Here is a 15,835-nt window from a genome sequence, read left to right as displayed (position 1 = left end):
CATCGCCTGATGAAGGTTAATATTCAGGAGGATGCCTATATGTTTTTCTTTGGGTTCTCCTTATTTAGCTTCTCTTGGACCACTAATTATAGGCTTAATGTGCTTTGTTTATGGCTAGAAACCAAATATGAGTGAGTACATCCCATGATCCTCTTTTTGGGTCTGGCTTACCTCACTCAGGATAGTGTTTTTAAAATTTTTGAAATTTTTAATAAAAAACAATTAAATAAATGTTCCTTGCTTTTACATATGGGATTTGGACTCCTCTTTGGTTTTGGGGGACTTCATGGATCTGGGCATAACAAGGACCACATAACTTATTTTGGTTATTTTGTGACACATATTGACTGATACAACTGTGGAATAAACCCAATCATTAGTAGTGGAAACACCACAGGGCTTTCTATTCTTCTCCATGGCTTCATCTATGGCACTATTCTCACCATCTGCTCTATTGGTATGCAATAATAACAGACATGGTTGATTTGCAAACCTACAATAGACAAGAAAGATAAATTCTTTGTTTTACAGGTATTTGAGACACTGGACTATACTTCCTTGAAGCAATCTTATCCTGTCCCACCTGATACAATCTGGACTTTTCCTTTTCATTTGAACCAATCTTGGCAAGCTGTATTAAGACTGTCAAGACATCAGACTTCCACTTGACTTCTTATCTGACAGCATCATCTCCATGCAGCATGTTTTATTTAACCTTTTCAGCATCTTAAGACAATCTCTTTATTTTGGACGTAAACTTTGATTTTCTTTTAAAGATTCATGTCAAATAAATTGTCTGCAGACTGTCATGGAACTTTGTAATATTACTTCTCCAAGACACTGAAGAAATCTGTATTATTTTACTAAGCAATATAAAATATCTTCTCTAACTTGTTGAAATGTGAACAGACTTTTATGTGCCTCTAAAATAATTTTACACAAATTATGATTTTTGTGACCAATGACATTTTAAAGCACTTACAAAATACTTTAGCATTGGCTTTCATGCATTTCACTTTGTTTTCCATACACTTGTTGGATCATGTTTCAAATTAGTCTTGTCAAAGAAGTAACAATGTATCTTGTATAATGGTCAATGACTTTGCAATGATGATTCTGATATTAAGACCTGAAATTTGGTCATATTAAAGATTTGCGACATTTGATTCAAATCTTGATCAATCCAAAGGTTGTGGTAATTTTGGAGTCATAAACTAAGGGACATAGATATAACCCAAATCACATTGAGTTGAAAAATTAAAAATAAGCTATTTTTTTATTAAAAATTTTCCACCCCTTCCCCGCCTCCCTTTTCCCTCCCTCCACTCCCCATACCCCACTCCCCTCTCCCTCCCTCTCCGGTCCAAAGAACAGTCAAGGTTGCCTGCCCTGCAGGCAGTCCAAGGTCCTCCCCACTCCATCCAGGTCTAGGAAGGTGAGCATCCAAACAGACTAGGCTCCCACAAAGCCAGTACATGCAGTAGGGTTAAAACTCAGTGCTATTGTCCTTGGCTTCTCAGCAGTCCTCATTGTTTGCCATGTTCAGAGAGACCAGATATATCCAATGCTTTTTCCGTCACAGTCCAGCTGGCCTTGGTGAGCTCCCAATAGATCAGCTCCACTGTCTCAATGGGTGGGTGCACCCCTCGTGGTCCCGACTTCCTTGCTCATGTTCTCCCTCCTTCTCCTCATTTGGACCTTGAGAGCTCAGTCCAGTGCTCCAGTGTGGGTCTCTGTCTCTATCTCCATTGATCGCCAGATGAAGGTTCTATGGTGATATGCAAAATATTCATTAGTATGGCTATAGGATAGGGCCATTTCAGGTTCTCTCTCCTCGGCTGCCCAAGGACCTAGTTGGGTACATCTCTCTGGACCCCTGGGAACCCCTCGAGGGTCAAGACCCTAAAATGGCTCCCTTAATTAAGATATATACTTCCCGGCTCCCATATCCATCCTTCCATTATCCCAGCCATCCCATTCCCCCAAGCTCTCCCTATCCTCCCCTTCTCACTTGTCTCTCCCCATCTCCCGTTTCCCCCATCCCACCCCACCCCCCAGTTCCCAATTTTTGCCCAGAAATCTTGTCTACTTCAAATATCTAGGAGGATTACTTTATGTTTTTCTTTGGGTTTACCTTCAAAAATAAGCTATTTTTAGAGGCTGATTGGTGTTAAGAGTGTGAAGAAGTGATCAATTGCACTGGAAAGGGTACATCAAATTGCTTGACTAGAGGTGAGTTCAACAGATGTAAGTGTGAGATAACCCACTGCATCCCGTTTCCCCTCATTACCATTCATATTTCAAGGAATTATTTCTTCAAAACAAGGTTTTACTGTCTAGGTGACCATGAACTTCCTACTAGAGAAGGCTGACCTCAAACTCTCAGAATTCTTCTGCCTTTTATATTCTGAGTTTAAAGGCCTATGTCATCATGGCCAAAATATACAAAGTTCTACATTATATTAAATATAGCAGGCAGTCATCATACAAAAAAAGGATTTTGTGTGAGAGAGAGAGTGAATGTGTGCATGTTGTTAAGAGAGAGCTTGTTTTTATACATGATTAGGCATTATCAATATGAGGAATATAGGCAGAATTATAAAAATATTAGGTAGAATTATGGAAAGTGTCACATTAATGTGAAACGTCATCTGATAATAAGGAGAATAAGGATGATTAGTCTTTGTATCTATGGGTCTAGAATACAAAACTATGACATTACAAATAAATTTGTGATTTATTTTCAACCCAGTTATAGAAAAAGCCTCTTTGATGGTATCTCAAACATGCCAAAATAGTCTGTCTACCTGTACCTCTCTTCAAATAGGTCAGCTACTTTAGGCTTAAAAGTTCAATGTTGTCTGGGCAATGGCAGCACATGCCTTTAAACCCACCCAGCACTTGGGTGGCAGAGGAAGGTGGATATCAGTCAATTTGAGGCTAGCCTTGTCTAGTTCCAGGATATCCAGGACTGTTACACAGAGAAACCCTGTCTCAAGTAAAAAAGAAAGAAAGAAAAAAAGAAAGAAAGAAAGAAAGAAAGAAAGAAAGAAAGAAATAAAGAAAGAAAGAAAAAAGAAGTAAAAGAAAAAGTTAAATGTCAGTAATTCATTGCACTTCCTGTTCTTCATTTCAGGAATTAGTTTATTGATTTTGAAACCATGAAATGTATACCAGAGGACTCTGTGTGTGTATCACACACACACACACACACACACACACACACACACATTTATACATATATGGAGAGAGAGAGAGAGAGAGAGAAAGAAAGAGAGAGAGAGAGAGCTTTCCTTCTGTTGACTCGATCATGATACTCTACGACTCAGTGTTTAGGATCAAGGGTTGATCTTCCATCACTTAGAGTTTGCATGTTTTGGAAAAGACTAAATTATTAATTTATGATCTGAAAATTCAGGTGAATAAAGTGTTTAATTTATATTTCACACAAGCAAAAACAACATCAAAATTCAAATAACTATACATGCTATATTTCTGTTGACTTCCTTAGGTTTCCATTTTTATAATTGTTACGCCCAGTTGGCAGAGACCCCAAAAGATCACCAGGGACCAACTCACCAAAATACAAAAGCAAGGTTTATTATCATGCACGTAATTACAAACCCTACCTTCTAGAGGACATCATTTAAAGGCAAAAATCAGGAAAATTATATTAGTAGGGCTTGGGGTGATGGGTTCAATCATCATTGCCTTGTGTCTGGGTACTTTTCACAAAGTTTTATTTTCGAACCCTTTGCTTTTCAAGTTTTCTTATCAGTTGATTTTTGGGAGGGGATATTCTATGGTTATCTGTACTTTGCAGATGGCTACCATGTTACTTTTCTCCCAGCCATTTCTGAGGACTAGAATGTTTTATGGGAAATAGCTTACACAAGATACAAGGTAGAGGCAGAGCACAAAGTGGAGGAACATTGGTTCTTCAGTAATTAAACATCATGACCAAGGCAATTTAGGGAGAAAAGGATTTATTTCTATCTAGATTTCCAAATAACAGTCCATCACTAAAGGAACTCAAGGCAAGAATTTAAGCAGGGCACAAACCTGGAGAAGGAAAATGAAGAACCGGCTATGGAAGGGTACTAATTAATTGCTTGTTCCCCGTGACTTTCTCAGCCTCTTGTATTATAGAACCCATGACTGCCAGCTAAGTAATGGCATCACCCATATTGGACTGGTCTCTTTCCAATCAGTTGCTAATTATGACAATGCCCTACAGATTTGCATAGAGCCCATTCTTATAGAGGCATTTGCTTAGTTTAGGTTTCTTCCCCCCAGATGGCCTCAACCTGTGTCAAGTTGTTGTAAAACTCTTCAGCAATCTGTCATAACCCAAACCATTATACAATAATCACAAACTCTGAATGATTAAAGTTTCTTTTTCCCCTCTTATTAAAAATGTTTTTTTTTAATTTTCTCATTTTGTATATCTTTGTGTTCTTGTGTGATGATTTGTGCAAATGAGTATAGGTTCCTTTGGGTTTCAGAAGAGGGAGTAGGATTTCTTACAGCTAAAGTCAAAGATAATTGGCAGCTGTATGACAAGTGTGCTTAAAATTAGACTCCGGTCCTTTGCAAGAGCAGTTAGTGCTCCTGAGTATTGAGGTGCCTTATATACACTGATTATTTGCTAAAACAAACAAACTAAAACTGCTATGTCTAATACACATAACTTGGAAAATCTTTCTGTGATATTCCCAATTGCATTGTTCAATCAGGGAATGCTGTGGGACAATGGTTTTGTACCCTGTCACTTATATGGTTTTAATAAAACAGTGACTGGCCTGTATCCCAGGCAAGTATATGTGAGGAGATCAGGCAAGAAGTAGAGGTCAGGTGACAAGAAAAGGGGAATGCTGGGAAGTGGAAAGACTCAGTCTGCTGTCATCACCCAGACACAGAAGAAGCAAGATAAGACTGTCTTGCTGATAAAAGGTACCAAACCATGTGGCTAACACAGAAAATAATTATGGTTTAGATGTAAGAATTAATTAATAAAAAGGCTACACTAATAGACCAACCATATTACAATTAATGTAGGCCTCTGTATTTCTCTGTGTATTTCTTTGGGGCTGAAGAACTGTAAGACCAGGCAGGACAGAAATCTCAGTCAACAAGGAAGTGAAACTCTTCCTTGCTACAAAGGTTTCTCATGGAAACATCACAAATTTTTCTAATGTTTTGGGTGTTTCCAAAGCCAAAGAAAATATTAATCTATGATCTTTCTCCTGCCATATCTATAAGCAGATTCACCAGCTTCATTGCCAAGTTAAAATCAGTAAGACACTGCAGATATGTAAAATGTAGTTGTGGCTAGTGTTTGACTATATGTTTATAATTCTCATACTACAAACTTATAGATTTATTAGCCATTCTCTAAAAATTTTGACATTAGCTAAAATATCATGTTAGCGATTAAGTCATGAGTGTCGGTTTACTTCTGTACTGTGTTTGATACACAGCGATTAAAGATGATATTGTCTAATGAATTGAGTATAGATCTCTCTGTCTCATTTTACTTGGTCCTCAGTCTTTTTTCAGACATGTCACAATAGATGGCTGTGTGTGTGTGTGTGTGTGCTGTCTGTGTTCCCATGTGCGTACCTGTACTTGGATTGTCTTCATCTTCTGGGTGCTGCTGTCTTCCTTTCGAGAATACAGGAAAGAAATTCATGCACTAGCTCAGGCTTTGAAGATGAACCTATCTCTTTTTTTCTTATCACTTGATATGGGGAGTTAATTAATTGAGAAGAGGCATCTTAGCATGTTTCTTTTATAGCATCTCCTTGGCAGCTTACCAGTGATGAATGGCAGTATCGGGGAGCCTATGACAGTGTCTTCAGTTTTCCTTTTTCCTTCTCTCCATTTTCTCTCTTCACAAAATTGCTACTCACTACACAAAATAAAATAAAAAAGCATGTTGATGAATAAAAAGTGGGCTTATCTTTAATAATTTACTATGTAATTTCATGGCAAGCCTTTTAACGATGCTTAATTTTCCTAATGCTTTTAATCCTCTGTAAGAAAAATGTTGATAATGCTACACATTATTGTGTTTGAGGGAGGGATATGCTCTTGCAAGTAATTGCTTAATTACTTTAGTGGATTGTGCACTGCCGGCCTGATGCACTGCTCCATCTGTTTCCTTTAATTTATTGAATCAATGCCATTTGACAAAAGAGCAAATGGAAGTCACAGGAGAGGGAGAGGATGACAGGTCATAGGCCTGAGGCTCTGGAGAGGAAAATAGGTCAGAGGCCTGAGGCATTTGGGGATGTATGGCACACCAGAAACTTAATTCAGAAGCCTGATGTGTAAATTCCTAATCTTCAGTGCTGTGTTCTGATGTTTTAATTCTTCCTCAGTTATTCTCAAGAGTGTTTAGAAAGCCATAGCCTTCTCAATTATAAAGTGGAACTTACATAGACTGGACATTTGCCGTTACAACATAGTATTCATTAGGTAGAGAGTTGGAAATGAAAGAGATCGTGAATTAAAATAATTAATTAAACATGATTTTAAAGGTTTATTATTACTTGTGTTTACATGTGTTCATCTGTGCATGTCACATGTGTGGGGGTGCACTTAGAGCCAGAAGAGCTTGTTAAATGTCTGGAAGCTGTGGTTAGAAGGGTTGTGGCATGCTCAAAGTGGGTATTGAAAACTGACCTTAGGTTCCTTGAATGAGCATTAAAAACTCTTAACATCTCATTAGTTACTGAAAAAGTCTTTGACAAAATCCAGTACCACTTCATCATAGAAGTTCTGGAGAGAACAGAGATACAAGGAACAAACCTAAACATAATAAAGGCAATATACAGCAAGCTGATAGCCAACATCACATTAAATGAGGAGAAACTCAAAGTGATTTCACTATTATCAGGGAGAAGGCAAGGCTGTCCACTTTTGTACATATCTATTCAATATAGTGCTTGAAGATCTAGCTAGAGCAATATAAAGCAACAAAAGGAAAGCAAGGTGATACAAATTCGAAAGAAAGGAATAAAACCTTCACTATTTGCAGATGATATGATTGTATATCATATTCTACCAAGAAACTACTACAACTGATAAACACCTTCAGTAACTTGACTAGATACAAAATTAACTAAAAAAGTAGCCCTCCTATATGCAAATGACAAATGGGCTGAGAAAAAAAGGCAGAGAAACAATACCCTTTACAGTAGCCACAAATAATATAAGCTATCTTGAAATAACTCTATCCACACAAGTCAAAATCTTATATAATAAGGATTTTAAGACTTTGCAGAAAGAAATTGGGGGAAGATATCAGAAAATGGAAAGATCTCCTGTTCATGAATCAGTATGACTAACATTAAAAATGGCCATCTTATCAAAAACAATTTACAGATTCAATGCAATCTCCATCCAAATCATAACACATTCTTCACAGACCTTGAAATAACAACAATCAACTTCAAATGGAAAATAAAAAAACCCAGGATAGCTAGAAAAAAATGTACAATAAAAGAACTTCTGGAGGAATTACCACCCCTGATTTCAAGCACAACTGTAGATCTATAGTAATAAAAAAGTTTGTTGGCATAAAAACAAACACATCAATGAAATCAAATAGAAGACCCTGACATAAATCCATACACCTACAAAAACCTGATATTTGACAAAGAAACCAAGATTATACAATTGAAAAAGAGAAAGCATCATCAACAAATGCAGTTGGCATAACTAGATGACATCATGTAGAAGAATGAAAACAGATCTATATCCATCCCCACACATAAAACTTAAGGCCAAGTGGATCATAGACCTCAACATAATTCCAGTTACATTGAAGCTGACAGAAGAGAAAGTGGGAAGTATCCTTGAATGTACATGCACAGGCGCCTATTTCTTGAATATAACACCAGTACCACAGACTCTGATATTGGCAATTAATAAATGGGACCTCCTGAAACTGAAAATCTTCTGTAAGGGAAAGGACATTGTCAGTATGACAAAATGTCAGCCTTCAAAGATCTTTACCAGTCCCACATCTGACAGAGGACTGATATCCAAAATATTTAAAGAAATCAAGAAAATAAACATCTAAATACCAAATAATCTCAATAAAAATGGGGTACATATTTAAACAAAGAATTTCAATAGAATAATCTCAAATGGTCAAGATACATATAAAGAAATGTTCAACATTCTTAGCCATCAAGGAAATGAAAATAAAAATGACTCTGAAATTTCATCTTAGATCTATCAGAATGGCCAAGATCAAAAGTGTTATTCACAGCTTATGTTGGGGAAGATATGGAGTAAGGGGAACACTTCTCCAGTGCTAGTGGGAATGCAAACTTGCATGACCACTTTGAAAATCAGTTTGGCAGTTTCTTAGAAAGTTGGGAATCCATCTTCCTTAAGACCCATTGATACCATTCTTGTGCATATACCCAAAGGATTCTCAATCATACCCCAAGAGCACTTGCTCAATTATGTTCATAGCAGTATTATTTGTAAAGAATCTGGAAATAACCTAGATGCCCCTGAACCACAGAATGGATAAATAAAGTGTGGTATATATACATAATGGAGTATTACACAGTAAGACAAAACAGTGATATGAAATTTGTAGGCAAGTAGAGGAAACTAGAAAATAATTATTCTGAGTGAGGTAACCAAAATCCAGAAAGACCAGTATATACACTCTGATAAGTGGATATTAGATGTAAAGCATTGGATTGCCTGACTATAATTTTCAGTCCTAGAGAAACTAGGTAACAAGGAGGACCTTAAGAGAGATGCATAGATCTCCCTAGAAAAAAGTAATAGATGTAATAGATTCAGGGTAAACTGAGGACAGGAGGGGCAGTAGAGGGGAAAAGATAGGGGAGATGGAGGATCAGTACATGAGGGGTCAGGGGAGTTGACTAGGGGGTAGAACAGAGCAGAAGAGAAAAGAGAGAGAGAGAGAGAGAGAGAGAGAGAGAGAGAGAGAGAGAGAGAGAGAGAGATCTTGATAGAGTGATCCACTATGGGGTTAGGGAAAAACCTGGTGCCAGGGAAACTCTTAGAAACCCACAGAAATAATCCCAGCTAAGACTCCTAGAAATAGTGGAGAAGATCTCTAAACTAGCCTTCCCCTAAAATCAGATTGGTGACTACCCTAATTGTCATCAAAGGGCCTTCATGCAGTATCTGATGGAAACATATGCAGAGACTCACAGCCAGGCACTGGGCCGAGCTTTGAGAGTCCAGTTGAGGAGATATTGTAGGGATTATCTAAGCAAGGGAGAGGATTCATGGGGTCAAGATCATGACAGGAAAAACCAATTTAGTGAAAGTTCGTGGACTCTGACTCTGGACAGACAACTAGGAAGCCAGCATGGGACTGACTCATACCCTCTGCTTCTGGATGACAGTTGTATAGCTTGGTCTTTCGGAGGGTACCTAGCAATGAGACCAGAACCTGTCCTGATACATGAGGTGCCTTTTAGGAATGAACCTATTCCCTATTGAGGAAGGCCTTGTTCAGCCTCGATGCAGGGAAGAGAAACTTGGTCCTGCCTCAACTTGATTATCTTTTCATTATTGATTCCTAAAGGAGGCCTTACTACATTTGAATGGAGAAGAGGGGAGAATTCATGGGGGATGCAGACGGGAGGTGTGAGGAGGTAACAGGAGGATAGGACGGAGGGGATTGGTATGTAAAATAAAATAAAGAAAAACTAAAGACTTTCAGTACCATGAAAATGCTAGTCAGTATTCATGGAGAGTCTAATTGGGAACCAGCTTAATTTCTCCATGTCCAGTACCCATGTAGACAGTACCTTCAACAATAGGGATTTGCCTTCAAGTTGCTGAGGGTAACCAATGGTCTTAATAATAGCTTCTGAAATCTGGTGAGTAGGAGGTTACAAAACCCTTTATCTAACAATCTAAGAGGATGTGAATCTTTCTTTGCATTGGAGGTTTTATTTGGTTCCATAAAATGTCTCATTGATGAATTTTTACCATTGTAAAGTGCTTCCATTTATGGTCCTTTCATGAATACATACATTTAGGAAGCTTCTAAATCAAAAGACATTCATCAGTATTAAACGTGCCTTCCCATATTCTCTTCTTCACCCTGCTTTTACATCCCTCTATTAATAAAAGTACTTCTAATGACACGTTGTTATACCCATAGATTAATGCAACATGTGAAATTTATCTGGGTAGTTTCTTATTGTAGTGGATGGCAATTAACATAGGACACCACAACTGGGAAAATTTGTAGAGAATGAAAGACTTTATAGCACTAAGCCCTTAATGTGAATTCTTCTTCAAGCCCCTTTCCCCAAAGTTCAGGTATCTGTTTGAAAGAGGAGACAGAACAATTGTAAGAGCCAGAGGGAATGAATGACAACAAGAGGACAGCATCATTCAGAAGCAATAGTACCAATGCAGTGAACTCAAAAATACTGTGGCAGAAAACAAAGGGCCTGCACGGGTTCAAAGCAATCAACATCCTAGCATGGAGATTGTGAAGTAGATACAAAATCCTACCACTGACAATGAAACTATATCTAACCAATATTTTCTGAGAAAGGGAAGATCAGTTTACTCCAATGGAATGTCACTAAGTTGATCAACCACACTCCAGGGCAGGGCCCAGGCCCAGGTGGAGATGGTCAACACAATACACTCTAAATTTTTTGTGGGGGGGTGCACTTGTTATTTTTGATATTTGTGTCATATTGTATTTTGTTGTTGTTGTTACTGTTTGCTTTGATTTCTGTATTTGGTAGGTAGGAAGTAAAGTGGGATATGGGAGGATTTGGAAAATAAAAGAATGGAAATATATTGTATGTAAAATTATTCTCATTTACAAATATTTTTACAAGTTTTAGTTTTATCTCATAAATATCACATAAAAGGAATTTTTATCAAGCTGTGTGTGGCACATGCTAAAGTTTCACCTCTTGGTAGTTGAGGCAATAAGAAAGAGGTCCTTTCTCACAAAGGAAGGTGATACAGAAAGATATAAAGGAAGATGAGGACAGAGAGAATGATGATGGGGATGTGGTCCAGTGGTACAGAAATTCTCTAGCATTCAAATCTAAGAAGGTCAGTTCTAGTCACTTCAAAGAGTGGCATTCATCATGAAAATCAAGTTCTTGCTAAGTACTGAGGAAGCAAATGACATTTGATACAGCAAAATATTTTATAGGAATAATATCAATATAAATTATTAAATATTTTATATCAGCTTTAAAATGACACAACGTAGAGAATGTGAGCAAGCAATGTGAACAAATTATTTCATAGGAAGACACCTAAATATTTCAATGCATTCCACCCATACTTGATCAATAATGATTTAAATGATGACTTTTAAAAATATCTTCATTAAACAATTAACGTATTACAAAATTATCTATAAGAATCAGACAGTATGGAAAGCTAGTCTTATTTCCCACTTATTATAAAAAACAATTATAATAAGAAAAACAAAATAAAAATTAATTTTTTTCGGCGCTGTCGGGCCGGGGCGACGTTGGGGCCGGTTGTGCCCTTGCGAGACTGCGACTAGGTGTCGCTTCAGCGGGTCCAGGTGTTGAACGGCAACCCCCTCTTCCAAGACGGCAAAAACAAACAAATCGAAGTCTGGGTCTTGCTCTTCTTGCTCAAGAACTGCATCCAGATCTCGGTCTCGATCGTTTTTCAAGTCTCGGTCCAGAAGCCGATCTGTCTCCCGTTCAAGGAAACGCAGGCTGAGTTCTAGGTCTCGTTCCAGATCGTATTCTCCAGCTCATAACAAAGAAAGGAATCACCCCCGAATGTATCAGAATCGAGATTTCAGAGGCCACAACAGAGGCTATCGGAGTCCCTATTATTTCTGTGGGCGAAATGGAGGCTTTTATCCGTGAGACCAGTATAACCGAGGTGTCTATGGAAACTACCGGTCCAATTGGCAGAACTACCGGCAAGCATACAGTCCTCGTCGAGGCCGGTCCCAGTCCTGGTCCCCAAAGAGAAGGTCCCCTTCACCACGGTCCAGGAGCCATTCTAGGAACTCTGATAAATCATCCTCTGACAGGTCAAGGCACTCCTCATCCACCCGGTCATCCTCCAGCCACAGCAGGGTTGAATTGTATAAGCGCAAGTCTACAAAAGAGAAGAAGTCCTCTTCTAAGGATAGCAGACCATCTCAGGCAGCCGGTGATAACCAGGGAGATGAGGCCAAGGAGCAGACATTTTCTGGAGGTGCATCTCAAGATATAAAAGGGTCTGAGAGCTCAAAGCCATGGCCTTTGCCACTACCTATAGCACTGGTTATGTGTCGCGGGCCTCGGCTTCTGATCTGAGCCCCTGGGAGAGAAGCCCAGCTCTCAAAAGCCCCCTCCAGTCTCTGGTGGTTAGGCGAAGGTCACTGCGCCCTAGCCCTGTGCCCAAACCTAGTCCTCCACTTTCTAATACATCCCAGATGGGCTCATCTATGTCAGGTGGTGCTGGATATCAGTCTGAAATACACCAAGGTCTCGACCATGGCTCTGGATCTTTGAGTCCATCTAAAAAGAGCCTGTGGGTAAGAGTCCTCCGGCCACTGGCTCTGCATAGGGTTCATCTCAGAAAGACGAGAGTGCTACTTCGGGAGGAGCGGCATACACAAAAAGGGACCTGGAAGACCAGAAAACAGAGAATGGGAAAGATAAGGAACAGAAACAAACAAATACTGATAAAAAGAAGTTGAAAGAGAAAGGGAGCTTCTCTGATGCTGATGTAAAAATGGAATCTGATCCATTTGCTTCCAAGACTGACACTGAGAAGCCCTTCCGAGGCAGCCAGTCACCCAAAAGGTATAAGCTTCGTGATGACTTTGAGAAAAAGATGGCTGACTTCCACAAGGAGGAGATGGATGAACAAGATAAGGACAAAAGTAAGGGGAGGAAGGAACCTGAGTTTGATGATGAGCCCAAATTTATGTCTAAAGTTATAGCCGGTGCAAGCAAAAACCAGGAGGAAGAGAAGTCAGGCAAGTGGGAGAGCCTGGTGCATACAAGGAAGGAAAAGCTAAGGAAGGCAGAGGAGCTGGAGGAGGAGCCTTTCACAGAGAGATCCAGAAAGGAGGAGCGTGGAGGGGCCAAGAGGAGCGAAAGTGGACACAGGGGTTTTTTGCCAGAAAAGAATTTCCTAGTGACTGCATACAAGGCGGTCCAGGAGAACAATTCGTCACCTCCCCCACGGAAGACCTCTGAGAGCCGAGACAAGCTGGGAAACAAAGGAGACTTTTCCTCAGGGAAGTCTTCCTTTTCCATTACTCTGGAGGCCCAGGTCAATGTCCGGATGGACTCCTTTGACGAGGACCTTGCAGGACCCAGTGGCTTATTGGCTCAGGAAAGAAAGCTTTGTCGGGATCTAGTCCATAGCGATAAAAAGGAACAGGAATTTCGTTCCATCTTCCAGCACATACAGTCAGCTCAGTCTCAGCGTAGCCCCTCAGAATTGTTTGCTCAGCACATAGTGACAATTGTTCATCATGTTAAAGAACATCACTTTGGATCCTCAGGAATGACATTACATGAACGCTTTGCTAAATACCTAAAGAGAGGAAGTGAACAAGAAGCAGCTAAAAATAAGAAAAGCCCAGAGATACATAGGAGGATAGACATTTCCCCCAGTACATTCAGAAAACATGGTTTGACTCAAGAGGAAATGAAAAGTCCCCGGGAACCTGGCTATAAGGCTGAAGGCAAATACAAAGATGATCCTGTTGATCTTCGCCTTGATATTGAGCGTCGTAAAAAATATAAGGATCTTAAGCGAGGTAAAACAAGAGAGTCGGTGGATTCCCGAGACTCTAGCCACTCAAGGGAAAGATCAGCTGAGAAAACTCACAAAGGATCGAAGAAGCAGAAGAAGCGCCGCAGAGGAAGAGACCGGTCTAGGTCCTCCTCTTCCTCTTCCCAGTGGTCTCACTCCTACAAAGCAGAGGAGTAGCCGGAGGAAGCAGAGGAAAGGGAGGAGAGCACCACAGGTTTTGACAAATCCAGACTGGGGACCAAAGACTTCGTGGGTCCAAATGAAAGAGGCGGCAGAGCACGGGGAACCTCTCAATTTCGAGCAAGAGGGAGAGGTTGGGGTAGAATAGAGGAAACTATTCCGGTAACAATAACAACAACAGCAACAATGATTTTCAAAAGAGAAACCGGGAAGAGGAATGGGATCCAGGGTACACACCCAAAAGCAAGAAGTATTCCTTGCATGATGACCGGGAAGGTGAAGGCAGTGACAAGTGGATGAGCCGTGGCCGTGGCCGTGGCCGAGGAGCCTTCCCCCGGGGTCGGGGCCGGTTCATGTTCCGGAAATCCAGTACCAGCCCCAAGTGGGCCCACGATAAGTTCAGTGGCGAGGAAGGAGAGATTGAAGACGATGATAGTGGGACTGAGAACCGGGAAGACAAGGCCGGTCTGCAGCCCACAGGCTGAGTAGGGCCGCTCTTAATGGAGCTCTGGCCCAGGGAGAGAGGCTCTCGGAGAGGATGGTGTAGCTAAGAAGATCCTGCAAATCCCACCCCACAACCCACCAGCCACACAGAACCTACAACAGCAGAGTACACATCCCTGGTGCTGTCTCACTGGACAGAGGACACTGGCCCCAGAGCCTGGGATCAGGCCCATGTTTTAAGTAGCCCACAACACACTGGGCTCCCGTTGTTGGTGTGTGGGGTGGGGGCAGGGTAGGGAGAATGATGCTGATGCTTGGGTTTTTTGTTTGTTTGGTTTTGTTTTCCTTTCCCTATTAGAAACCCAAGTTTCCTTAATTTCTTTTGGAACTAAGAGGATGAACTTGGTTTTTAGTCTTTTCCTGTCCTGATTTTTAAAAGGCCTTTATAGTTCTCTTTTTTTCTTTCTTTTTTCTTTCTTTTCTTTTTACAGGATATGTGGTATATTAGCAGAAAGATTTAATTTGGGCAACTTTGATTCTTAAAGCATGTGAATAAACATTGACGTGTTCGCCCCAGTTTGGAACCAAACTGCTTGGATCTTTGTAAAAACCGGTTTTGTATATCACGGAGGAGTTTAAGGCCTTTCGGACCACCTTGTGTTCCCCTTTCTGCACAGCCATGTGTCACGTGGAGTTGCTCCCAGCCTCCCCATGCATCCTACTCTTGTCTGATTTCTCCTGGGCTGGGCTTCCCATTTTCCACCAGCAGCTCCAGTATCCTAAACTTTGTAGTCCTGCTGGTCCTCAGCAAAAGGAGTGGAAACTGGAGGGCAGTTTCTGTTTTCTACGAAACTTCTGAATTCTATTTTCTTTACAAATATAAGATGAGAAAATATTTTTTTCAATATATTTTATTGATCTTTTTATAAAATGAAAAGAAACTCCTATGATCGATTAAAGATGGTGGTTATGGCTGGGTGGTTTGTGGGGTTTGTGTGTTTTGGTTTTGTTCTTTTTTTTTTTAACCTTAAGTTTTGGGTTGAAACATTTTCCAATGTTGGGGGGGAGATCCTCATAAAAGGGTCCTTGTGCTTGCCTTCCGGGGAGGCGGTCCCGAGTAGGTAAACCACAGCAGTGCATATGTTCTATGCCGACTGCACCCTCCTGTTCCCCCAGCCTTTGCTCTTGGGTTATTGCTATTTCCCCTTACTTTGCTAATTTCTATAGTTAAGTTGGTTTTACTTGAATGATTCATGTTTAGGGGAGAAAGAAAAACACCTGTAAGTTTTTGTTTCAACTCCTCCTGCAAATAAAAACAATAAACGAAGTGAAAAAAATTAAATTTTTCAATAATTTGAACTCTTGAACAAACCCCTTTGAGCTAAACTCGCAATACAGAGAAAGATAACTTTCTAAAAAC

At 40.1% G+C, this 15,835-nt stretch overlaps 1 pseudogene; it reads left to right on the top strand.

The window, feature by feature from the left end:
- Positions 1–9,629: 9,629 nt before the first annotated feature.
- Positions 9,630–14,458, top strand: LOC101987171 (annotated as a pseudogene).
- Positions 14,459–15,835: the final 1,377 nt, after the last annotated feature.

This window comes from Microtus ochrogaster (genome assembly GCF_000317375.1).
Source record: "Microtus ochrogaster isolate Prairie Vole_2 chromosome 14 unlocalized genomic scaffold, MicOch1.0 chr14_random_3, whole genome shotgun sequence".
Taxonomy (NCBI): domain Eukaryota; kingdom Metazoa; phylum Chordata; class Mammalia; order Rodentia; family Cricetidae; genus Microtus; species Microtus ochrogaster.
This window is presented reverse-complemented; position numbering and strand designations above follow the sequence as displayed.